The sequence below is a fragment of the Diplotaxodon limnothrissa genome, linkage group LG20 (assembly GCF_057381915.1).
Source record: "Diplotaxodon limnothrissa isolate DT_005_m linkage group LG20, D_limnothrissa_male_GT1.1, whole genome shotgun sequence".
In the NCBI taxonomy this organism is placed as follows: Eukaryota; Metazoa; Chordata; class Actinopteri; order Cichliformes; family Cichlidae; genus Diplotaxodon; species Diplotaxodon limnothrissa.
Genome location: NC_140615.1, coordinates 27052529 through 27076716, shown reverse-complemented (window position 1 = coordinate 27076716; position 24188 = coordinate 27052529). Strand labels below are relative to the sequence as shown.

The following is a 24188-nucleotide window of genomic DNA, read 5'->3' as shown; positions in this document are numbered from 1 at the left end:
CATCTCTTTTGGACTAGATTAAAAAAAAATCACAGCAGCTTCTTGAAAATTCCCATAAAATTTATTGATTCACAATAAAGCAGACATTTGTCACTCTGCTTGGTAACATTTGGATGAATCACATTGATTTTACTTGAAAATCAGTTGTTTTTTGGATAAATTCTCCCCAAACTAATGACTTTCTTCAGCCTCAACAGTACTTAGTGTTTTGGAGCAAATAGCAAACATTCACATGTAAACATCCAGTGTGTATAACTAAAGTGGTGAGGATGGTAAAAGCTTGTACAGTACTTTGTATAAACAGTCTGTATTGCTCATAGCACAACTGTGCCAAGCAGAGTTTCACAGAGCTATCAGCGTGGCCATAGACCCTTAGTCTTGTTATTTCATGTAGACCTTCCAGGTAACCTTAGATGTCAAACCTACCTGCAGAGTATGACTTATATATCTGGGAGAGTCCAATCCCTGTGAGAGTGACAAGCCTGTTCAGTGTAACCTGACTCCGTGTCCTCTGCTGTTACCTCTCTGGTCTAGATAATCATCACCTCCCTATGTTTTCTGTCCTAGGCAGGATTAGAGATTTATTAACTAGCAAGACTGTGTCTCAGGAATGTGCTCCAGTTTTGTCCATTGGACCTGACGGTGACTGGCATTCACGCCTAACGTGGCAGGCAGCTCAGTCTCAGTAAGTCTATGCGGGCTGCCAAGTGTGTGGCACACCACTCCTGCTTAATATCTGTCTGAGGCCCTGGGCATAGGGAGGATGAAAATGGGGAGAAAGCGAAAAGACCCAACTCTGGGTCCCAGGTGTGCACTTAACGCTACCTATCAATTCCGGCCTGGGGTGAGGCAGACTGCAAGCCAGATCAAATCATGAGTCAGAGTTGGGGGATGCATTTCAGCCTGCCTTATTGCCTGGTCAGTCACATGGTAACGGTTCAGACTGAGATGGAATGAGTCAACTGCCACAAGAATCCATCCAGGTGATACGGTATGTACAAGAGTGTGAACTGAATATAGACTCAGTCATGAAGTATTACTCTAAATCTTACACTGAATGTATGCATACAGTTGTTGCACCTCGGAGCAAGTGACACATTTTGATGTTATTTAAAGTGAAAAGAAGTCAAGACAAGCCCTGCAGCTGCAGCGAACGCTCATTAAAAGCACTTTTTCTACAAACATCTTTGAATTTTTACTTCTTGTTTCATAAACTTAAACAAAAATGAAAGCTAATACAGACATTTGGAGAAGTTTTCGTATTCTAAGTCAGAACTTAGTAAGTCCCCCTTAGCAAATATCACAGCTTCACAGGCTTTCTGTTCTGGCTTTATTTAATTTTCACCTACTCTTCTATGCACAGCGCTTCAGCAGATATATTAAGGCTGTCTCACTGGATGTTTAAGATCCACCCACAGCTTTTCAGTGATTTTAAAGTCAGGTGACTATTCCAAAAGCTTCGGATTTTGTTTCTCCAGTTAATTACCTTGTGAGAAAAGCTAGCTTTTTTCTCAGTAGCAAATTCTTCACCGACTGCATGATATTTGAACACATCTGCTGATTTTTAAATGAATCTATTTTTTTCTCTCTCCTTGTGCAATTCTTTCCTGTGTCACTGGCTGTAAAATAAATAAAAAGCCAAATATTACCATCACGTTATGATTTAAACGCAGTAGTAGTGGTGGAGGCTGCTAGCTTGACATGTCTATAGCATGTCCTAAATCACTCCATCCTAGCTACATGTTGCTTTGCGTGCATCGTGTGTTGACCTTTGTACTGAGAATGCGGGTGTGGTTAACCTGTGACGATGGAGTGCATGCAAACCGAGCTGTATGTACTGTATAGTGTTGCACCACCGCTCTTATAATGTAGGTGTATTGCAGTGTTTCTGAAGCAGATGTTTAGTTTTTTCTCTCCAGCAGACATTTGGTTCCATTTAGTTTTTTGATCATGTTAAAAAGTGGATATTACAGCCTAAAGAGAGCATTGATGTCCTTTTCATAGCATCCCCCTACACCGAGGCTTTCATTTTTAGAACCTCACGAGTTATTCAGTCAACCCCATGGATTTTCTTTTTCTTTTTTTGGTCTTGAACCATCACCGGCTCAGAATCAGCTCCCAGTTTTTAATGACTAGTTTTAATGAGTCAATTAAAAGCCCAACAAGTTAATAGTGAAGGGTGTATTTGCACCTGCCCCAGTTATAGTTTTATTATCTTTAATTCATTTTTAATATCCATGAAATAAGAATAAATCATGAAGTTACATATGAAGATTTTATGAATTTTTTTTTATTAATTTGTTGCACTGCTTTTATTATCTTCTTTTCACATATAAATCAGCAAAGTATGTAATTTGCCCAGGGGTGGCCAAAAATTAGCTGCATCTATGATAAGAGCCGACAGGACAAAAAAAAAAAAAAGAAAGCACCAGCAGTGTTCAAGGAGCAGGAATGCCAGCATCTGAAGCTGCCTATTATATGTCTCCCCATATCCACCCACTGCTTGGTCCAAGGCTGTCTCTGCTGCTTAACTCTTGCACAGGGACTCTCTGTGATCCAGCAGAGCTCTCAGTGCAGGGAGCATGGTGCTGATGCCAAATTCCTGTTATCCAAATCCGTCGGCACTGTCTCATTTAAGAGATAAGAGGCTAATCTACAGGGTGGGCAGGAGATAGACCTAGAAATACAAGGCCCCTCTTGTCACTTGCTCGCCATTCACCACATAACTGGAATGTGTATAGGCACGTGCAGACAAACAAAACCTTGAGGATCTTTTCTCTTTATCCCCTTAGGCTTAGATGTGATTTTAAAGGATATAAATCTCAGTGTGTTTGTTCTATTTATCCACCTGAATTGCTCTTATTTTCTTTTTCAGATGTGAATCATAGCCAGCAATGTACTTCTTTTTTTGTTTCCAATATATTACTGAATAAAGAATCATAGCTCCGAGCAGTCAAACAAATCTGCTGCAAAGATTAAATTTAATATGACCCACATATGAGTAAAGACTTCAGAACTCAGTTGATGATGAAAAAATAATCTGTGTTTCAGTGGACTAGTCAACCGGTCTTTCACAGTCAGTGTGCTTTTGAGCAAGGTTTTTAAATCCTAACTAGTACTGATTTTTAGAACTGTTTTGTGCTTTTGATGAGAAAGATGATTTAATCAATAAACAACAAAACATTTTACCAACTTTAAGTTAATAAAAAAGATATATCTTCTTGATAGATTCTTGTTAGAGCTGGAAAAAAGTTGCCAAAGTTTTCAAGCTTTAAAACATAAACCATTGCACAAGAAAACTGTCTAGAATGGTGCCTGGTAGACAAGTAAGTAATTACCTTGGCCTTACTTGAGGTTGAGATTTAATATTTAGCCCTAACATCAGTTAAGCCTTTCAGTTGCCAAACCCCGAACACTGCTTGCATTGCTAGAAAGTAATGCAAGCAATTGGAAGTGTGCCTGGAAAAATAGTGAATGGAAGAGCAAAGGGTTAAAGCTGGTGAATAAACAATTGTTTCAATAATTAAATCCCAAGGGGACAAAAACAGGCACAAAGTGCCACACAAACCCACTCTCTATAATAGTGTTTCTTGTGGATTGTATTTTCCCCCTTGTTAGGTACCTATTACAAACATTTTGGCCTTTATCCTTTTTGTCACTGCTGTAAGCCCAGCGTGGGACAAAGTTTGTCCCTATTTGACGGTAAGTGTTACACAAACAGGCAGGAGATTGCTATTAACTGAGCCACATTTGCTTCTATGCGTATTTCTTGTGTCAGCAAACACAGGCTATTTAACGGTTCAACTGCCAACTTTGAGTACCTGTCAAAGTTACAAAAAACAACCAAACTTCACAATAACTGATGTTGCCACACTGTTGCGGTGTTGTGTACAGTAAGGTATTGTGTCCTAGCACTGATCTCATTACCTGTTTCCCTAACGCAGTCTCTCACTATCAAGATCAAAAGCTGTTTGAAGGTTCACTTCATACCTGACGCAACACAGTCAGCATATAGCTCTCTCTCTCTGAAGTTATAATCAAGCGCCTGGAGATGTCCTGAGATAGGAAAAATGCAAAGTAAAGTTTCAAGATTTAATAAATGTAATCTGCTTCATCTTTTGTTTACAGTAATTAGAGAGTTTCAGAATTCATAACATTTGTTATTTCTTTTCTACTTATGCAGTTTTGAGTGTTGCTCCCTCTTTTACACATCTTTGAAATGAATGCTAGAACTCCCTCCCCCTTCGACATACTTATAAGATTGAGTTCCTGCCTACAGGCTGTTTCCAGCCACAACACTTGAAACTATCCCGTCATAATAATGCCTACATTGCACATTTGTGCACCTGCGGATGATACATTATCTTTTGCCCTGTTCGAGACATAGCCTGAAGGAGCACTTCCTCTCACAGCTGCCATGATGTCATCTCCATTTGGGGGTTTTTTTTTCACCTCCTTGAGACCTACAACCCACAGCCTTGACTGTGGTCTTGTTTTTGAGACATTAAAAGCAGAAAAGACGACCTGCATGAAATCTTCCTTTTAAAAAATGGTTTTATTAAAATCAGAACACAGCTTTGGATAAAGCTTCATTTATCTTGGTGCAAGAGGAGACTCATTATTATTAAATGAAAGGAAATATGGTAATGACCTGATTCTTTTGTAAAACTGCGGAGGGATAGTCTTGCATCCACAAAGCTCCAAAACAGTGCTTTTAAAGTTCTGCTTTTGGGTTCAGATAAAAGACGTTTTAGCGCTAAGTGGTGTCGTAGTGTGTCACACTGTTTTACATCTAAGGATAAACATTTTTTCTGCCATTACATCTAAAACAATGCCAACTCAGAACTTTAAGCTGTAATTAAGCAGGAAACACTTTGAGATATGTCCATTGTAATACTGATAAGGAGAAATGTCCCTTTGAGATACTCTTGTATCTTGAAAACGTCACTTTTCCCCTGGTAAATATGTACACGTAACTTTCTGAACGCTTACCATGGAAAATGTGGTATTTGAGGCGTTCCCTCTGTCAAGCCGCACCGCTTTGGTTTCCTGTTACCTTGTGATTTGAGCCGATAATATGTTTGCAATGATTTCACAATGCTGAGAGTTGTATATACACCTTTAAGCTGTGTTTATGCAGTTTTGTGCAGTGATGGGAAAGCAAGCTTTGTAAGCTTTGCTCAAGGACAGCTTCGACTGCGCTGTCTGTGAAACCACCGAGCCATCAGTGTTGCTTAGAAATGAGATGATTCAAAGACTTACGTAAAATAAATTATGCTGATTTATTTAATTTTTTTTACATTTATCACATTATTGAATCTTTTTTTTTTTAAATTGCATGACTGTTATCAGATGGACATAAAGGGAATGCATCAGGGAACTAAACATATTGGTGTGATCACTTAGTAGTGATCAAGTGCTTTAGGAATGCGTCATCAATTCAATATTGCACCAGTCAGAAGACCATTGCACCGATAAACAACAGCTTAAATCATGGCACTTGCAGTATGCTTGACTAACTCTCATGATGGAGAATTTAAACCTGCAATGACTGATTTCTTTGGCAGCCGTGACAGCTTTTAAACAGAACATTGACGTATTCTCACCTTTTTAAATAGCACAGTTGCTTATTTAACCTCCTCCACAGTTACAGTGCATTGGGTATTATCATTCATTTGGAGATATGTTTCTTTCCACCTGACAATGTACTGTAAGCTCAAAATCAATTCTCTTTCACCCTATTCTTTCCTTTAAAAAACAAAAAACTAGCATCTCATGAGGAAAATAATTAGCTCTTTATCTCTGCGGTGCCAGGCAGATAGTCTACTATGGATTTCTAGAGGACAATGAAGTTGTTGGCCTGACAACGAAACAATGAGCTGAAACTTGGAGCTACAAAGCTCTTATTTAAAAAAAGGAGCTACAGATTTGAGTGATAATTCTCCGTAGGTTCATCTTTATCAGCAACCCCTTTCACTATGTTGTTGTTTAATATAAATATTTATTAGAGCCGTAACTGGCCAAGCGGAGAACTTCATTACAAATGACAGATCGAAAACACTGAGAGCTGTGAGGCATGTGTGATGCTCCCCTTCAATCTTAGCTTTGATAGAAATGTTTTAAAAAAGGGCTGAAAAGTCTCTTTAATAAGTTGGAACAGCTTTCTGTGGATCTGAGGAAAACTCATCCAGTGGATTTCTTTAAATGCTGCTCAGAAATGTTCCTGGTTTGACCTTTTTTTGTTTTTTTACTTCGCCTGGAAAAAAAAAGGTGCTTTTTTAAAACACATTTTCCCTCTTTGAAGTATGCATGTATATTTTTGTGCACTTGTGTTTATACTTGTTATATATTTATATTTATGCTAGACTTGTCTTCATGAGACTTCAAGGTAATTGATGAAATGGATTATCTCACGCCTCGTGACATGAATATAAAGTGAATCACAATATGAAAATGATCCCTGTTCTCTTACAGGGATGAGATTTTTTTTTTATTGTGTATTGACAAGCAAAACAGAAAGCACTTATGGGTCAAAGACAGTTATAACTATTGTGATATGTTTTTGTAAATAAGCATTAAACATTTAAATACAAACAGGATTTAATTGTGCATGTCGAAGTTGTGTTTTCTCATTTGCCCGTCTTTACTGGAAATTTAAAACCTGTTGTTTCTGTAGTCTTAGAACATAAATTATAAAGGAAGTTGGTTTTTCAAGCTTCTACAAAAAAAAAAAATTCCTCATGTTTTATAAGTAAACATTAAAAAAAAAAAAGATATGTCAAAGCATTGCTCCTTGCTTGAGAGAGAATCAAAGATGAATTTGGCTTTCAAGAAGATCAAACTACTGCAGAAGTAACTTTAATGAAAGGAAAACCTACTGTGAGCTCTGGCATGTGGAAGCACACAAAAGCAGACTATGTTCAGTCCTCCCTCCCGTACATTTTCACTCACCATTAGTCAGGACAAAGTAAGAAATGGCCCAAAGATTCAATGGCAAGAATGTTAAACCATGTTTGTTTGTGCATGAGAGGAGCAAAGAAAAAGAAGAAAGATGTTCCACAGCTGAGTAATTATAGTTGTTGTGCTGGTGTCATCTCTTGATGTTTCAATGCCATTAAGTATGAGGGGCGTTTGTTGAGCTTGAATGGTCCCAGACAAGCAGGGATGATATACATTTTGTTTGGCAAAGCAAATGGGGGTCCATATAGCACGGCTGATTAAAGCAGGAGCAGAGCTTTTGTGAATTTTGATATCATTTCTAACTCTATTTGATCAAAGCAATTATTATGTAACAAAGAAATCAAATGGAAGCATCACAGGCTTAACTAAAGCAAATTTCGAAGTTGAAGTTGAATCACTAAAAATAAATCCAAATTCATGTTATACTGCAGCAGCAATGCAGCATCCAAACACATATAACAGGGAGGGAATGTGATTAATTTCTAGGAAAACTCAAATCTAGATAAATGAATTTGTTCATCATCATCATCATTATTCATCACCCAGGTTGGCTCCATCATGTCAAAAGACTGGCACTTGTAGGACCCACGCACCCTAGTGGTGGAGGTATCAATTTTGTCTGCAAGATAGATTTAAAATCACACAGCTCCTCCTGCTGTTTGAAACACAGCATTTCACACTGCCACCGGGCTGCATGGATCACGGTAAGTTATTCAGTAAAGCTTTATGGTTGAGTGCCTGGTTCATGCGGTGACAGACCCAACAACAGTAGGAAAGCAATAGTAATGCTTGCTTTAAAGCCCAAACTTAAAGAAACACTATAATGTGTCTCTCCTCTCCTTTCTACTGTAATGTGTCAGGTATAAAATGACTTTGTTCACCAATCAAACCTGATAATTCTCACAATTTTCCTCTTAGTCCTGTTCATTTTTAAATTTGTATCTCTGTTTTCACACAACTCATCCTGATTCCTTCGTTTAATTCCCTCACTTTGTTGCATAAAGGTGCTGGAAACATTCCTCAGAGATTTTGGATGATGAGGACAATACACTGTGAAGACCATTTGAGTACAGTGAACTCATTATCATGTTCCAGAAACATGTTTGAGTTGATTTGAGCTTTGGGACATGGTGCGTTGTCCTGCTGGAAGCAGTCATCATAAGATGGGCACACTGTGGTCATAAAGGGATGAATGCGGTCAGCAACAACACTCGGGTAAGTTGTGGAGTTTACACAATGAGGTGGTACTACGAGCCCCAAAGTGTGCCGGTAAAATGTCTCTCACTCTATTACACCGCCAGCAGCCTGAACCTTTGATAAAAGGCAGACTGTATCCTTGCTTTCATGTTGTTTATGCCAAATTGTGATCCTAACATCCGAATGTCACAGCAGAACTCGAGACTCATCAGACCAGGCGATGTTTTTCCAGTGCTCTGCTGCCCAATTTCGGTGACCCTGCGTGAACTGCAGCCTGTTCTTCGCTGACAGGAGAGGCACCTGGTGTGTTTTTGTTGTTTGTTTGTTTTTACTGCTGTAGCCCATCTAGCTCAGTGTGTTTTGTGTTGAGAGATACTTTACTGCATATCTTGGTCGTAACAAGAGGTTACTGTAGTTACTATTGTCTATTGTTCCTGTCGGCTTAAAGCAGTCTGGCCATTCTCCTTTGACCTCTGGCATTAAAAACACGCATTTTCAGCTAGAGAATTGCTGCTTACTGGATATTTTTTCTTTTTCGTACCATTGTCTGTAAACCCTAGAGATGGTTGTGTGGGAAAATCCCAGTAGTTTTGCAGTTTCAGAAATAATCGGACGAGTCTGTCTGGCACCAACAAATATATTATGTTCAAAGCTCCTTTCTTTCCCATTTTAATGCTCAGTTTGAATTTCAGCAGGTCGCCTTGCCATGTTTGCGGCCACTGATTTGCTGCCATGTGATTGGCTGATTAAATATTTGCGTTCATGATCAGTTAAACAGATGTATCCAAATAAGTGGCAAGATCATGAATGGCATACACAAATAACAGCTGTCTTTCCAAAGGTTTCTCCCTGAATGACATTCTTGTTTCTCGTTGTCATTCAGTCTGATTGTGAAAGCCATACCATACTTTATTTTTACCACAGTTTTGATAAAAACATTGGGCAGTTCCTGTCTGCCTAGCTTGTGCATGCATTTGGATCCTTGTTAACATTTTCAGAGCACGCAGTAAATCATGTGACACTGTAAGGGTTTAAAATGTGCTCAAGCCCAGCAGTTCCCTAGGACATAATTGCCATCATACCTTAGGGAAATAAATTCTTAATAACCTTAAAAGCTGTTTGAATGTATCTGCTGGAAATATCTTTTCCCACAAGTCTTATTTACTTTCTGAACCATAGCTGCTCTGTTCCTTTTTGACTCCCAGCCAGGACGAAATGTCACCATCAAACGATGAAACAAAATGTAACAGCGTGCAGAGACATTGGTTTAAAAAAAAAAAAAGCCAAGCAGTAATGAATAACAGTCTGTTATTTAGAAATAAAAATACAAGTTCACATCCATCCTGTTCTCATTCTTTGGCATGAATGAGAGCCACCTGAGATAATTTGTGAAATAGATGGAGATGTCATGCTCAAATTACCCAGACGGTTCCTCCTTCATTCAGGAGCGGTGGGAGCTGTCTGGATGTCTTGCTCTAGTGTTTTTAAATTAATGAGCTGTTTCTCGTGAAGTGAAATTCGCTGTAGGTGTCTTTTGCTTGGTGTGAAACAGACAAATTTTCTTCCTTCTGCCACTTTAACGTTGTTAATTTCACATTTCTTAGAAGGGAATGCCAAGACTTGTGAAAAATCAGGGTAATTTAAAGTCATCACAGTCCCAGCCCTTCACAGGATAAGTGACTTCAGAAAGAGTATATACTGCGAATTATTTAAAATGATACACAGTTTATTACTGTGCCCCTCACCTTTGCAGAAACGCTTAAAACAACAGCAATATCAAGACATAGACACTAGATGGCGCCATGTGAGAGAAAGTTGCTGGTTTAAAACTTCAAAAGAAAGCTTAAATTTAAGCCCTGCGCCACCAACTTTGCTGGAGCCAGTGAATTTTGATCTGCACATTTTATAAATTGACTAAATATTTGCATTATTAAGATTACCGTTATCATTGATATGTAAAGCCTAAAGCCTGAAACTGTACTCAAAGATGGGTAATCTGCCTTGCACTCAGCGGGATAATGTTTAAGGTGGTTAATTAAAATCAGTTGTAATGTAATATTTTGTGATTTATTTATTTATTTTTTTAAACTAGGTTAAGTTGGCATACCCTTCAGGTATGAAACTTCTCCCGATCATTGTGCATTTCTCCATCTGATTCCGTTTTATGACTGAGACAAGTTGGTGTACAGTGAGACCGAGCAAGCACTCGTGATCTTGAGTGTGTCAATCTGCGGTGCGACGCACAGGGCGAAGAGGCGCGGCACGCTCTCAGCAGAGGTCCTGTGAGGACTGGAAGGATCACAAAAGCAGCACACCGACCGAGGCAGGGATGAAGAGATATCAGACACTTGGAAGCAGCTGAACCGGAGGATTTTTACCCAAAGAACACTCGGCTCTGTCCCACGGGCTGCCTCGGTTACTGGCTATCAGGGTGAGCGGGGTGGTCGCTGCCTGCATCTCTCTCTCTCTGTGTGTGTGTGTGTCTCTCCTCAGCGCACAGGCGCTCTGCACTCCAGTCTGCTGACACTCCGGGAGGACAGTCCGCACTACACCTCCGTGTCATTGGACTCTATGTGGATACAAAGCCCGGCCAACACAGATCCATGGGGATAGTTTAGAGGGAACTGCTGACTGCGACCTTTGCATGAAATCAGGTAAGTGTCGGTTTATTTGGAAAGGCACATTTTTGGACAGCTAGTTCCCTATTCTCCAACTTAAAACACCTCTTATCCAATACGTGACATTCTTGCTCGCTGTCGGCTTCAAATATAGTGTCTTATTTCTCGAATTAGGCCTACATCAAGCCATATATTTACAATTTAGCTTACACATTCGTCTCAACAACCACAATCAGGCCCTTTAACTGCCTAATTCCTGCCGTCGTTCTAAATTACTACAGTCCCTAATGTTTTTACTCGTGCGCACTCATGTGAGAACAGTGTAGGATGAAATCATTTGTGTGTGGAGCTGAATTAATGAAGCCGTAAAATGACTGGGTTGTTAAATCCAGCATATGGCAGAAAGTCCCCAGATGAGCAGGGGACAGCAGTAAGAGCGGGGAGACAATTGGGCTCTTGTGTGTGTGCACGGTTTTATGATAATGAAAGTGGACCCCGTTGGCCAGGCCCGTCCTGAAACACAAAGATCATTCTCAACAAGTCCCGTACTGTGGGCGCCCGCTTGGTGCTGAGGCAGCGAGTGTATGTGACAGCACCATTATTCACCAAGATGCCTAAGTGCACTTGTATTGCACCGCATGGAAGAACTATCATAACTAGAAAAAATTGCATTTCCTGCGAAAATGCTGTGTGGATGCCTTACGCTGAAGATTTCTGCTGAAAAAAGCAGAAAAAGTTGAAAAAACAAAAAACATTGCCCTGAGCGAGATTCGAACCTGGCCTTTCTGATCTATAGGCGGCGTCTCACCTTACTGGACCAAACTGATTCTTACAAAGAAGAGGTGGAGAGACTGACAATTCTGGTGAAATTAGCAGAAGCTGCTTAGTATTGTGCTAATAAGAGGTGAAAAGGCTAAACATTTAGCAGAAAAGAGGTGAATCAGAAGAAGTTCTGCTGAAAAGAGGTAAAGAAGCAAAAAGATGAGTTGAAAAGAGGTGTAGAAGTGCTTGCTGAAGATGGCTGTATGTGTAATGACACACTGGAGAGTGTCAAGAAAGCAGAGCGCATGCAAGCAGGGAACATGTGTAGCAACTGTCACAGGTAGGATTCGAAACTCTGCCCCCGGGTCTCACGGCAGCTGCCCTACCCTCTGAGCCAAATGAGTTCTGGTCTCAAGCAAATATATGATGAGAGAGAAAATGTGCACTGTGGAGCAGAAGCTCAAATTAGCAGAAAAGAGGTGAAGAGGAAGAACTTTGTTGTGAAATGAGGTAAAGAAACTGAAATTTGTGCTTAAAACAAGTGAAAAAGCTGAACTCTGAAATCCTGCTAAAACAGTAGTAGAGGCTGATATTTTTCAGCTACTCACTGAGCCAAACTGGTTCTCACGTAACTGAAAAAAGGTGGAAAAGCTTAAAATTCTAATGAAAACAGCAGAAGAGGCTAAGTGCACTGTGGAGCAGGAGCTCTAATTAGCAGAAAAGAGGTGAAGAGGAATAATTTCTGCTGAAAAGAGGTAAAGAAGCAAAAAGCCGAGTTGAAAAGAAGTGTAGAAGCAGAAGTGCTTGCTGAAGATGGCTGTATGTGTAATGACACACTGGAGAGTGTCAAGAAAGCAGAGCGCATGCAAGCAGTGAACATGTGTAGCAGCTGTCACAGGTAGGATTCGAACCTCTGCCACCGGGTCTCACGACAGATGCCCTACCCTCTGAGCCAAATGAGTTCTGGTCACAAGCAAAGATATGATGAGAGGGAAAATGTGCACTGTGGAGCAGCAGCTCAAATTAGCAGAAAAGAGGTGAAGAGGAAGAACTTTGTTGTGAAATGAGGTAAAGAAACTGAAATTTGTGCTTAAAACAAGTGAAAAAGCTGAACTCTGAAATCCTGCTAAAACAGCAGAAGAGGCTGATATTTTTCAGCTACTCATTGAGCCAAACTGGTTCTCACGTAACTGAAAAAAGGTGGAAAAGCTTAAAATTCTAATGAAAACAGCAGAAGAGGCTGAGTGCACTGTGGAACAGAAGCTCAAATTAGCAGAAAAGAGGTGAAAACAGCAGAAGAGGGTGAGATTTGTGCTGATAAGAGGTGAAACTGCGGAACCAATCAGAGGTACTGCTTCTGTCTGCTTCATCAGGCTGTGTACTTGTATGTATTTCTGCCATAGACTGTTAACCAGAATCTGAGGTCCATATTAGAAAAGCTGCTAAAATCATTAAACTTTGCAGAATTGTAATAAATTATCAATATGAATTACCGGTCTGTGATAGTGTATAAATTTGTAGTTAAAAAAAAAACATGTGGGCCAAGGTGGAATCGAACCCACGACCTCTGGTCTGAAGAGCGGTGTCATTACCAATCGCGCCACCTCTAAGGGGGCGGGCGCTTTGAAAAAAAGGGTGATGAGGAGTCAGAATTAGATCGCGGTGAGACGCGAAAAACGCCGTTTTTTGGAGTTACAAAACGTCGTGTAACTCAAAAACTAGGTGGGATAGAAGCATAATTCTTGCACTGGGTGAATCAGCGGACTTTGGTGTACTTTGACTGCGATTTACATAGCTCTTTGTATCTCCGTCGCGGAGATATGACGAGAGAAGAAACGGCTTCATTTTCGGAATTTGAAAAATGAGAGGAGGACAGATTTCCACCCCTCAAACAAGTCTAACTCATCTCAGAACGGTAATAGGTGAGAAAATAATTCTTGAATTGTGAGTGTCAGGAGTGTCTGAAGATATACAGGGACAAGCCTCATGTCTTAACTTTGCTTCGTTAAGGAGATATGACGATTTGAAAATGCCTTCAGTTTCAGTATTTCAGCTCTGAGTTTCACAACCTCCCCATAGACTTTGAATGGGGAGTTTTTAGACCATGTGTCACTTCGAGGCAAATTGTGAAAAAAACGTAACTCTCACAATAATTATAGTGACACTGTCTTAAAGCCAGCAAAAATACCTACGTTTTGATGTATAATTTGTGGAAGTTGAGTGGAAATTGAGCGAGTAGCAAGGAGTTGTTCAGACATGAAGAGAAAATTCAGAACGGACGAGTGTGCAGTGGGAGTTAATTGCATAGCAACCATAGCAACACATGTATTTTCTGAAAAATCACAAAGTTGTAACTGAAAACTTAAAGAGTCATTACATGAAAACGGTAACAGATATGAAAAAGCTGAATCACACAGGAATAGCCCAATCATCTGAGAACGTTTTAAAGTTTGAATGGAGTTTCTAGGTGAAAGTATGAGGAAGTAGTTAAGTTTCAAAGACAAGCAAGTTTTAGCAGAATTGTAGAAGTTTCCCATTCATTTCAATGGGACAAATTAAAGGAAAAAAGTGTAATATTTTAAAAAGTATAATAGTAATAAGTACCAAAAGATATAGCAGTCGAAAGCAGAAATAGCAGAACAGTTTAGAGTTTGAATGGTAAAAATCGGCTGAAAACTGAGGGAGTAGTTAAGCGGCAAAGAAACGGAGCAACTAGAATAATAAAGGATAAAGAATAAAGAGAAACAGGATCTCAATAGTGTGGATGCCTACGGCATCCACCCAACAAGCTGACCCCTACGTAGGGGTATATATTGTGCAAACGCATTTTGTCTGGAAATGTTTATAATTTACCCTAAATGTATGAATCCGTCCACATTTGCTCAACTGTAAGTTTCTAAACAATAACACAAATGACACTCTTTGACTTTCCTCTCAATTGTGCACACACTGTTCCTAAACAGTACTCCTTACAGGATTATTCTCATTTAGCTGTTGCTTCCAAATATATTGGCTCTGGTATTTCAGTTTTCACTTGCAGTTTCATTTACATTTTGCAATAATCTGAGCATATTGTTTAGGCTCCTTAGTACAATAGAATCAATTAAAAAACATCTGAGAGTGGACCTTCTCATCGATTTAGGAAATCATCATCCTTGCTGCCTGGAGATGCTCATGAATCTTGCATGTTCACATCCGGAGAGAAATGGGGGCACAATTAGAGGATTGCACATTACTTAGAGTATAGATGTTTGGCTCGGATGCAGTGCGTTGTATGGCGGTTCTACTGAAGGAGCAGAACATGATTTAGATATGTTTTCTGAAAGGACAAAGGCGAGATCAATAAGAAACTGATTTTTCATCTGTGTGTAGTGAACGGGGCATCTGCTTGAGTGCAAACACTATTTATTTCTGGGAAGGGAGTAGGACATACAATTTGTCTGATATAAGAGGCACACGTATCTTTTAAAAACACTCTGGGGGGCAAAGAGGTGGGCCATCATGTATTGCTGATTCTCTGTCCAGCTGCAATTCCTTAATGCACTCTGAGAGTCAGAGATCTAATAAGAAGTGGAAGAACATCTTCAATAATGAAACCCCACCTGCATCTCTGCTGCAGAGTGAGGGCTGGGGCTGCGAGGCCTCATAAATAACAGAAGCCAGACCTGACACGTGCTGCTCCAACGTCTGGGAACTGCCAATAATCCCTCAGCAGGAGGGAGTAAAAAAAGGCACAATGCTTAGTTTTGCTTTGCAGTCATCAAGTAAATGTAGCTCAGCACAGCAGCTTTACTCTAATAAAGAGTTCTGCAGAGTGATATGAGGGGATATTCAATCACTTTTTACTCATAAGGAGAATACGGGAAAAGCATTCCTGTAGTGAAAGCAGTGCATGGGACAGCAAACAGCTTAAATTGCATGCAGATTTCAATATTATTCTATTGATTTTATCGCATCACAGACTTATCTTTGTCTTATTTTTTTCTGCTTTTCAGCAGTAATTTAATTGTAATACCTTGCAGTGTTTGAAGCTTAGAAGTATCATCGCCTTTTTTCAGGCTTTAATTTAGATGTTGTATCACAGGAGCATTTTTTCAATACATATCAATTTCCTCTCTAATACTTGAGATAAATCCCCTGTAGCAATTAACCTGCTTTTGAGTGATTAACCTGTGCTTGTCACTATCTAATAACTACAGACACTTGAGGCTGTACTCCTATTGTGATCATTATTATTCTCATGCTTTACCATGAGACACAAGAAAGCTATGGAACAACATTACATGAGTACTTGTTGATTTGTGATCTGGTGCCCTCCCTGCATATAAACAGCACAGAGAGCCTTTTTTGAATCTTCTTGTATTGCTATGAAGAGACCCTTTCTTCTCTAACACAATGTGACCCTCACTGCTGTTCTTTAAACAGACCCAGTGGCTGACAGAGCTTCGGGCTGTCCCTGCTATGAAAAGATAGCTCTGTGCTGAGCTCCAAAGATTGACCAAGCAAGCCTCATGACTCTCCTGTTGTGTCTCACAAAGAGTCTCATGAGCATGATTTATTTAGTCCAGAAGTTACCGTCAAAGAGGACCTTTTATGCTGTCTTTACAGAGCGCCTTAAGAAGTAATGATAGGTGTATTCTAAACACTCAAATCCAGTAAGTCCTGTATGTCGTGCGAATAAGCTAAAAGACTGCCTTCATGAAGTAATCCGCTCTGCCCTACAGAACACTAAATGGAGGTTTTTCTTTCAATTGGCCATCTGCATCTATGTGTGTGTGTGTTTGTATGCGACAGAGAAGGAGAGAAGCTTTTTATCCCCCCTTCAGCTGCCTAGCGCGTGAAATATTTAACAGGGACCGCACTATTTTTGGGTTTGTGCTCAGTTTGTTTTGAAGCTTATGTAATCCGTAGTTTCAGCTCAACGCGCGGTAATGTTTTATGTCAAATAATACACCATTGAGTCAGCCAACTTAAGCGTAGTGATGCTGCAAGCAGTATAATCCTGCAGACGAACTGTGCGAAACTATAAAGGACATTGCACAGCTGAGAATTATGATGAGGATTCCTGCACCATCTGTGCACTGATGGATTTGCCATGTTTAATGCAGCGTCTTGTACCTCAAGGAAGCGGGGGCCACTCCAGATCGTCTCAGGTTCCTTGTTTCTGCGAGATATTGATCAACTTGTCTCTCTTCCCTCCAACTGTCTCCATCTCTGCTTGTTTTCTTCCTCAGTTTGTCTCCCATCTCGCTCACTTTCTCCTCCCTCTACTCTCCTCTCCTGTGAGGTGTCAGATTCTCTGACTCATGCCCTGGTGTGGAGGATGGGAGGAAAGCAGGGATGAAAGAGAAGAGAGAAAAGTCATTTTGCAGATAGAGGGAGTGACCTTCATCCAGTAAGAAGGATGGGATAAAAGCTGGAGTTAATACCCTGCCAAAGTGTATTCTCCACCATGCCAAAAAGCCATTCAAAATGATATATGGTCCTAGTAGGAGCTCTCTGATAATAAGAGACACGCCATTGTAAGGAGAGGCAAGGCAAATGATTAGAAAATTTCAATGTTGTATCCAGAAGGATAAACACTCGGGGACAGCATATGAAATATGCTGAAGATTTTTGTTTGAAACCAGATTTTTATTTATTTGTTTATTTTTTGTTGGGGGATTTGACAGTTAAATGACAGTTGTACAATATGTATGCCTGGGCCCCACTGTCCCTATGCTAACTAAAGCCAGTGTAAATACAGGCTCAGACAGTGGCACGCTGTGCCTGGGTCCAACAGCCACATGGCATATATGCATATATATATATGCATATATATAACAATTGACAGCCCACAAACATCTCCTTATAAGGTCATTATCTGCATGTTTGTGTTGTTGTTGTTTTTTTCCCCCCACTGGCAATAATGAGAAGAAGGGAGGGATTGGGGTTTACCTAATGAGGGGATGTGTTTCTTTGTAAAAAACAACTGCATCTAGAACTGATCAATCGCAGAGTGGCCACATTCCTTCAAGGGTATATGCTTATTAATCCCCATTGAGCCAGAACTAAATAAATACTGCTCCACCCTGACAGTGAGAGAAACTGATGGCATTTTATAGACTCCCGTGCTAGTATGTCAATTACACTGCTGTTCATTAGCTGCCGGGTTCCCTTGTAAGTATGCAGATTCTGCCACAGAAAGCTGTCTGTGTCTAAGCTGTATAGACAAACTGACATGACTGTAAGTTGCAATGACAAGAAGAAGCCTTGACAGTAACGATTCCTGCCACTTTTAAAATGCAGCCGTTTCCAATATCAGTGATGTAAATAAACAGTGGCTCTACAGCTTGTGTGAATAAGATTATTGTGTGTATAAATGGCTACAAATGTATTACCCCGCACCACCACCCAGCTGACAAACCCACAAAGTTTCAGAAGGCGTGTTATCGCAGGATTTTCAATTAGGCGCGTTCATTGTGAAGACAGCTTTTCAGCGGCTTTGTTTATAAAATCAGAAATCAGAAATCTTGTAGTTTTACTGAATGTTTTAAAAACACACTGCCCTGGGGTAATCTTATCAGCGTCAGCCCACATTTAGGCGCGGTGGCCGTAGTGAATGTGACCGCTGGCCGTTCTCTCTGCTGCAGGAGCAGCCGACAGCTCGGGGGCCTGATAACCCTCTCTGGAGCCCTGCGGTTGACAGGCGACTTGAACTGCAGGCTTACACGGTTATGCTTTAACGCTAGATGAAGCGGTGGGCTGATAGCAGAGGACAGTCCCCTCTGTGCCAAGGGCTGACCCCTCCCATTATATATGACAGAGCTGAGACAGACATGCCGAGAGATGAAACACTACTCTTTAATTTCAAGCCTCTCCTATTTCACAACTAAAGCCCTCTTCTCCTCTCTCTTTTTTTGCCTCTCGACCCTGGAGAGGTTATGGAAGTGCAGCTGTATTGGTGTAACCGTTTAATTCTTCAATCGAGTGCTCATTATTCTTGTAATATATGTTGCTGAACTATACTGAAAGGGATTTACTGTCAATTTATTGTAGTTTTTCTTCTTTTTTTTTCTTCATAATCTAACGTGGGTGATGCAAAATGTTTCTTTGGTCTGATCAGGATTTAGCAGCTCCTCACTGAAGACTAGAAGAAAGTTTTTCTTGAGTCACCACACAACGCTGTAGCGCTAAAGCAGAGGTTTAAACTTTAATGATGTTTTTACTATTAGCTGCAGCTTAAAGAGAATTTGAAAGCATTCATGAGATGGTACGCTTTATTTGTACAAAGGCAAAAATTTCACTTAAAAATTCCACAGTCACATAGATGTGTTGACATCACTGTGACGCTGCTCAAAAAGCGGTACAAGTGCTGCATCTTGGAATGACCATTTGCTGTGATGTGGTTAAAGCTAATCCAAGCAAGCTCTTCCACTTTGAAAATTTCAATTACAAGGAATAGAGTTTATTTGATCAAGAGGCCTTTGCATCATTTCTATTCAGTATGCAGTCATTAGCTATGTTAGTGCTTTCACACACCCTCTCCTCTGCTGTAAGTAATCAGATTTACAGACAGACACTTAAAATGGCCGAACGTTTGTTTAGACGTAAGTCGAGCAGACGTGTGCATTTCATGTAAGTTTGGAGACCGACTAACCAGTAGCAAAGAGGAGCCTGGAGATTTATTGCTTTTGTCTGTTGTATTTTTTCATCATTGTCTGAGGAGATGACGCTTTCATTGTGTCACCCCGTGTACTCAAACATCGCAGCAGTTTGAGTTTGTCGTGACAGATGGGTGTATAAAGTCTTCCTGTGGAAGTTCTGAGTAGATCAAAGCCTGTCCGCTGTTGTGCTTCCACTGGACACTGTCTGTATGTGTGTGTCTTGTGTGGATTGTTGACTCCTTTCATCCCAGCAGCTGTGTGTGTGTCTTGTTTTGAGTTTTGTTTTGGGGCACATAGGCATATGAATGTTGGGGTGGGGGGGTATACATATGTGTAAATGGTCTTTCACCTCTTGGTACTCTCACTGTGCGTGTGTACACACATTGACACCCTCCCACTTACTGCTCCATATGTGCCCACCCGAGGGACACCCTGTCCTCTTCGCCTATGCGTGTTGATGGAGCAGACACACAATACTCCCGGTCCCACATATGGAGAGGCGGGGGCATACCCTGTTTCTGTTGTTCACCATGGAGACCAGGCACGTCCTTCTTCATTTCCTCTAAGCCAGCCCAGAATCGCCTATTTGCCAGAATTGTGTGAGGGATACGGTTGTCTCAGAACAGGTGCCCAGTCCTCCAAACAAGCCCGCTGTAAAACATTCTTTTCATCTTGACAGACTCTCTGTAGTGGAAGCACCTGAAAATCTGGCAAGGAAAAGAAAAAAAACTGTGGTTGCTGTCAGGGGATGTATGCCGATTGCTTTTATCCATGATATCTTTGAGGTTATGGACGGTTGACAAAAAAACACCAACTCTGGATTCTTGCTCGATTTAACTTTAAGGATAATTTTACATTGTTACATCTTTTTAATAACAAGCGTGGTGTTGGGATTTTCTGTCGATTTTTTATTCGTTGTCATGTTGTCTGTGCTATATGTTCTCAGTTAATGACTGTGGGAAAGATTTACAAGTATTTTGAAGACACCAACTTTCATAAAGACAACAAGGCTAAAATTGTTCCTTTGAGCAAAAAACTTCAACTTAATCTTACATATTGATAGTGAAAATACTGAAAGGACGCAGATTGTCCTACTGCAATGATCTACTTTAGCCATAGACTGTATATAGGCCACAAAACATCAACGATTAGTAAATTCTATTTAAGTGGTTTTGAGCTGAGCATTAGTAATTTGTCAGTCACAAGAAGCGACCACTCTAAAACATAATCTGCTTTGCCACTGCTGTTTTTTTACACTAATGGAAACAGTTATTTGACCATTTTGTTGTATTCACTAATTTGAACCTAGCTAATAACATGAATAACTTAGCAAAATTAGCAACTGACAGTCATAAATTCATCAGGAATACCGAGGTGAAATATAAAGGGTCATTTTCCATTGACTTCCATTCAAACGTAACTAATTTTTTAAAACCAGAGGAGGTTTAATACGCTTCCACATTGGCCTCCATTTTGGGGCTCGTCAGCTCTGTTCTTCTCGTGTGAATTTAGCATGCTGACATGATCATTTGCATTAATCCAAAAGGACAGCTAAGGCTAATGAGAATGTGATTAGTTTAAGTATTTTTCACACAAATGTCCATAAAATCACAAATGTTAATGCAAAAGCTCCATCCAACAGTTCAGCAGTATAGCGATACTAGTAAGCAAAAAGTGACAGAGACACAAGCGAGAAGGAAAGTCTGTATCTGTGCAAAAATGATTTCAGTAAAATCCATAAAAGTCAGCCTAGTGATGTCGTAAAAACAAGTTAGAATAACCAAAATTAGGAGAATACATGACCACTAGAATTATTTGTTGAGATATTTTGGTGTAGGCATTGCCTTCCCAAAGCCAAGCTGCTAGCAAGGCTAAAATTATCTCTTCTTATGCCCCCAACATCTTTTCTTTCCCCTCTCCCCTCAACCGATACGGCAGATGGCTGGCCCTTCCTGAGCCCAGTTCTGCTGGAGGTTTCTTCCTGGCAAATAGGAGTTTTCCCTTCCCACTGTTGCCAAGTGCTTGCTGATAAGGGTTTGGGGTTCTTACCTTTAATATTGGAAAGTCTTTATCTTACAGTGTAAAGTGCCCTGAGGTGACTGTTGCTGTGAATTGGTGCTGTATAGATACAATTGAATTGAATCAGTTATTACCCAAACTGCTTTTTGTAAACATCCAGATGAACTAATAAAGTGGTGACCTTTGCTATTACATACTCGGTCAGTTTAGCATAGCAGCCCCCCCCCCAAAAAAAAATTTATTTGAACCTGGCTACTTTTACTTAGTCAACAGTAACCAAGGACTCTTATGGTCATTTGTTTTCAGTCTTTGTGTTACAAAGTCATGCCTAATCCGGTGTATATAAGGCTGGATAAAAGCAGTGACTCATAACTGAAGCTCTTTCATGCTTTATGCAGTCAAGCAGAGCAAGACCCAGGTCACAATATAAGTGACATAGGAGCAGAACAGTAGGTGGACTCTTCACCTTTCTTTCCTAGTCTGACTGCAGTTTGGCAGCCTAGTGCTGCAGTCTGCACTTTGCTAATTCCGTGTTCTCTGTTACCAGGTCTAATTTAGAACAGAGGGGCTCTGTTCATCCTGCAACAGTGCTGCTTGGGATTCTGGAAATGAAGAGTTCAGAGACTCACCGCCCTCACACAGACACAGAGCACATGCCTTGTTATCAACCCACAGAGATGCACATAATGATCCCTCTAACCATTAACTCCTAATGCAATAAGTGCTAACATTTTAGCCATGCCCCTCAGTGCCTAAAGATAATGAAGTTAGCCTACGGGTTGCATAAATGTGCTCTGTGATAACACATGTGTTCAGGATGCATCGATCAACTTTAAAGTCATGATTACTTAGCCTTAAATCTGTAGCTGATGGCAAGTAAAATGCTCCAGTTTTTGTTTATCTCCAGCCCCTTTGGCTCTGTTTGATATTTATGGAAATTGTATGTAGATGAGCTCCTAACTGATAGCTTTGTAAGTCAATCCAATGAGCATCACTTTCAAAAAAAAGCAGATGAAGGCTGATTGATTTGATGCAACTGAATCCAGCACAAAGGCACTCCGCTCCACTTCCTGCCACATTTTGATGGGCTAGCATGTTAGACGTGCCATGGCCACGGTGGGAATATAAAGCTCACAGAGACAGTCAACCTCTGCGACATCTTAAGAAGGTTGTGTGCAAGTATTTGAACATGTCTTTGCAGGCATCCAGTGCATTAATAAATCAAACAAACAGCGATGTCCTTGCACGTTAAGTAAAAGCAATAAACCTGCCTACAACAAGTCACTGCGGAATAGGATCTACTCTAAAATAACAGCCATTTATTAAACATGATCTCCTCTTATAGCTCACCAAATGTATAGACAGAATGTAGATTTATAAACGCACACACATAAGTCAGGCATTGTCAGAAGGACTGCAGCAGTAGGCTGGTATGCATTAGCACTGTAGGCTGGTTGGAATGTGTTTGGCAGACAAGTGGCCTTGATGAGTCAAAGGGGAGACGTTAATTACTAGCTGCAAAAACGTAGCTGTTGTTGTTTTCGCCCTCTGAGTGCATGTGTGTCATGGTTCAAAAATGTAGTCCCCAAGACACTGAAGAACCACCATAAAGCTGCTGGACAGGCGTTTGTCTGCCTGTTTGTGGACAAATGTTGTCACAGCTTCAGAACTACTTAAGATACAGTAGCAAAAGTTTAATTTCAACTTTTTTAACCCTTTGGAGTCAATGAACATGCTTGACTCCAAAGATGCAGCAGTCTCAGAGAGTCTCCATTTCAACTTGTATTGAAAGTGCAGAGTTTAAACTATATTCCAGTTTAATCCCAACAGTTCAGTTATGTGGATTTTATTGACGGTTTGATACGTTTAAGAAAATAGGTTGAAGCCAACAAATTAATCATGCTTATATTTTTCTATGCTGTGTGGATACATTTTACTGTAAATGTCACAGAAGGGTTTTAGATTGTATATGATGTCATACTGGTACCTTTAAACTATGTAAAATAATACCTAAAAAAGCTCAAATGTTCTGAATTACATTTAGTGTTACACTTTAGATCACCTCAGTAGATATTTTAGGATTCAGGTGTTTGTTTTTCTTTGATATTGCAAAGCACCATTTTGCTAGCAATGGTTGATACTGACATGCCAAAGTGCAGGGTTAGGGTTATGATGGCGTAGACCTTAGATGGTTAGCTATCAGTCATATGAAAGTGCATACTGCTAAATTATTATTAAATTATATAAAACTCTCAAACATCATTATTTATAAATTTATGCATTGCTTTTTTCTTCATTTGTTTTTCAAAACTTAGTTGAGCTAATGGGTCCATGTAGCCTCCCCTGGGCTGTTTTAGAGGCAATGCTCACTCAGTTAAACTTAGTTATTTAAACACTTAACAATTGTTTGCCTCCTTGCAATAAAGAAAGATAACAAAAGCAAAATAGAAAACAACAGATTTACAGTGCATGGAAATTAAGGTGTCTATATAAAGTACAAGTTGTTTACACCTAAGCAATAATCAGTGAAGAAAAGAAGACACTCTGTAATATATATATTCTTAAGTGAAACATAAACAGAGTATCTCACCTTCTTCATTTCAGAGCAGGTCATGACTTCATTGATCCACTGAATGGGGACAGGCAGCCTTCCATCTCATTCGAGTTAAGCACTGGGCTAAAAGTGCATTACATCCCAAATCATTTGATCTGCGTGACACAGCAGTTGTTGCCATACAAGTGTTAGGATCACTGTTGTTGTGTAGCTCAAAGACTGAAGTCTAAATATTTTTTTAAATGAAATTAGATTACCTTAACTTATGGCCCATTGTTGCTTGTGATTGGTGTCATCTTGGATGACTTGAATTACAGATTCAGAACTTTTTTTGGCAGTTAATACTCAGAGAAACTACTGAAGTTGGCATGTAAATGTAGCTAATAATGAGATCCCAAGCGGCATTGTTTTCAGGCATCTTTTATCTTAGTT

The 24188-nt window shown here is 40.1% G+C and overlaps 1 protein-coding gene across 1 annotated transcript in view; it reads left to right on the top strand.

Moving 5' to 3' along the window:
* Window positions 1-10416: 10416 nt before the first annotated feature.
* The window catches only part of LOC146611086 (poly(rC)-binding protein 4-like), a 38876-nt gene continuing 25104 nt past the window's right edge, over window positions 10417-24188 (top strand). The window contains exon 1 of the mRNA XM_085344044.1: window positions 10417-10811. The gene's annotated coding sequence lies outside the window, so the exon portion shown is untranslated. The remainder of the gene's footprint in view (window positions 10812-24188) is intronic.